We start from the raw sequence: 3,386 nt of genomic DNA, 5'->3' as shown, positions 1-3,386 counted from the left end.
AATTGGAGAAATATTTTGATTCTAATTGTCTCCTCAAACTTGTATTTGCACTGCCTTTTATCTAATTCAACATGGATTTAAAGATTACGGAGCGACACGGGATTAGCATGTGTGCTAGTGCAGCCTTCGCACGACATATTAGCCGTTAGGCGTTATTTTTTATTCAATTTTTATTTTTTTAATTTATTTATAAAAAAAATAAAATCTTGTTTTTATTTATTTATTTATTTTATTATATTTTATTTATTTATTATTTTCCAAGTGAAACAGCAAAGGCGGCGCAGAGGGGGCGGGGCAAGACGACACTGCCATCTAGTGGCCAACACAGTGCATTGTTGTTTACACTTTTTATTTTTATTTCTTTAGGACGCCATAAAAAATATAGTAAATGTTACGTTAAAAAAAAAAAAGGCAGGTCAGTCGCCAGAATTTTACCGTAAAAATAAAGGTGATACCGCCCCCCTCCCTATTTACAGTAATGCACCGCAAATAATGTAGATTTTACAATAAAAACTGGCAGCTCAGTCACTAGAATTTTACTGTGAAGATAACAGAGGGAGTTTTTAATTTTACAGTCATTTGGTGTAAAGATCACCGTAAATTTTACAGTAAAAAAAAAAAAAAAATTGGCATTTCGGTCACAAGAATTTTACTGTAAAAATAGAAGTGCTAACATTTTTTCATTTACCGTAATGCACTGTAAAAACGACAATAGATTTTACAGTAAAAAACCCAACAAACTGGCAGCTCTGTCGCCAGAATTTTGAGTGGTACCATCTTTCAATTTACAATAATTTGGTGTAAAAACCAACAGAAGATTTTACGGTAAAAACTGGCAGCTCAGTCACTAGCATTTTACCGTGAAAATAACAGTGGCTAATTTTACAGTCATTTGGTGTAAAGATCACCATACATTTTACTGTAAAAATAGAAGTGCTAACATTTTTTCATTTACAGTAATGCACTGTAAAAACGATAATACATTTTACAGTAAACATTTTTTATTTTGGTCACCAGAATTTTACTGTAAAAATAGAAGTGCTAAAATGTTTTCATTTACAGTAATGGTCTGTCAAAATGACAATAGATTTTACAGTAAAAAACAAATTGGCAGCTCTGTCGCCAGACTTTTACTGTGAATAAATAAGAGTGGTACCATCTTTCAATTTACAGTAATTTGGTGTAAAAAACTACTGATATTTTACAGAAAAATACTGGCAGCTTAGTCACCAGAATTTTGCTGTAAAAATAACTGATAGTTTTTTCATTTACAGTAATTCACTAAAAACAACTGCCGTAGGTTTTACAGTAAAAAAAAACCTCGCAGCTCTGTCGCTAAAATTTTACTGTAAAAATAGTGGTACCGTTTTTCCCAATAGCAATTCGGTGTTAAAATTTGCCCTAGATTTTACAGTAAAAAACTGACAGCTCAGTCGCTAGAATTTTACTGTAAAAAATAACAGTGGTGCAGTTTTTAATTTTACAGTTATTTGGTGTAAAGATCACCGTACATTTTACAGTTAAAAAATTGGCATTTCGATCACCAGAATTTGACTGTAAAAATAGAAGTGCTAAAATGTTTTCACTTATAGTAATGCACTGTAAAAACGGCAATAGATTTTACAGTAAAAAAAACTAAACTGGCAGCCCTGTCGCCAGAATTTTACCGTAAAAATAAAAGTGACACCGTTTTTTCGTTTTCAGTAATGCACTGTAAAAAAACTGCCGTAGGTTTTACAGTAAAAAAAACAAAAACTGGCAGCTCTGTCGCTAACATTTTACTGTAAAAATAACAGTGGTACCATTTTTCTCCAATAGTAATTCGGTGTTAAAATTTGCCATACATTTTACAGTAAAAACTGGCAGATAAGTCACTAGAATTGTAAATTGTAAAATATAACGGTTTCAACTTTTACAGTAATTTGGTGTTAAAACCACCGGAGATCTTACGGTAGAAAACTGGCAGCTGAGTCGGCAGAATTTTACAGTAAAAATAGAAGTGGTGCCGTTTTTTCCCCCATTAACAATAATGCACTGTTAAATAAAAAACATACATTTTACCGGTAATCTATCTTTGGTGTTAAAAAAATAAAATAAATAAAAAAACAACACTGTAAATTTCACAGTAAAAAAACTCAGTCCCCAGAATTTTACTGTAAAAAAAAAAAAAAAAAGTAAAGTTTTTCTATTTACAGTAATGTACTGTAAAAACAACTGTAGATTGTGGAGTGAAAAACTGGCAGCTCAAATACCAGGATTTTACCGTAAAAAAAAATAAAAATACGTTTTTCTATTTACAGTAATGTACTGTAAAAACAACTGTAGATTGTAGAGTGACAAATTGGCAGGTCAGTTGCCAGAATCTTACCGTAAAAATAATTTAAAAAAAGGTTTTCTATTTACAGTAATGTACTGTAAAAACCGTAGATTGTGGAGTGGAAAACTGGCATCTCAGTTGACAGAATTTTACCGTAAAAATTAAGTGATACCGTTCTTTGAAGTAAAATCCACCGTATATATTTTACGGCAACTTTTTTTTTTTTACTGTTAAATGTACAAATTTTTATTTTCAAAATAAAAAATCAGCAACATGTTTTGGTTAAGGACGGCGTCACATTTACTTTGAGTGTACTTTTTTTGGGTGATGTAGCCCATTATACTGTGTTGAATAATATCTGTGTACTTGTTGTGGAGACTGTGTACTGTGTTGAATAATATCAGTGTACTTGTTGTGGAGACTGTGTAGTGTGTTGAATAATATCAGTGTACTTGTTGTGGAGACTGTGTAGTGTGTTGAATAATATCAGTGTACTTGTTGTGGAGACTGTGTAGTGTGTTGAATAATATCAGTGTACTTGTTGTGGAGACTGTGTAGTGTGTTGAATAATATCAGTGTACTTGTTGTGGAGACTGTGTAGTGTGTTGAATAATATCAGTGCACTGGCAAAACACAGAGGTGCATTAAATACTTTTTATTTCTATAAAATCTCCAAACATTTGAGTGAGCGGGAAGAAGAAGGTGAAATAAAAGCAGGAGTGGGAAGAAGGAAAGTTGAGGTTTTAGTGCGTGTTGATTGTGGAGTGTTGACAGGAAGAGGGTAGTTGGTCTGCATAAGAGGGTAGTTGGTCTGCATAAGAGGGTAGTTGGTCTGCATAAGAGGGTAGTTGGTCTGCATAAGAGGGTAGTTGGTCTGCATAAGAGGGTAGTTGGTCTGCATAAGAGGGTAGTTGGTCTGCATAAGAGGGTAGTTGGTCTGCATAAGAGGGTAGTTGGTCTGCATAAGAGGGTAGTTGGTCTGCATAAGAGGGTAGTTGGTCTGCATAAGAGGGTAGTTGGTCTGCATAAGAGGGTAGTTGGTCTGCATAAGAGGGTAGTTGGTCTGCAT

The sequence above is a fragment of the Entelurus aequoreus genome, linkage group LG08 (assembly GCF_033978785.1).
Source record: "Entelurus aequoreus isolate RoL-2023_Sb linkage group LG08, RoL_Eaeq_v1.1, whole genome shotgun sequence".
Lineage (NCBI taxonomy): Eukaryota > Metazoa > Chordata > Actinopteri > Syngnathiformes > Syngnathidae > Entelurus > Entelurus aequoreus.
This window is presented reverse-complemented; position numbering follows the sequence as displayed.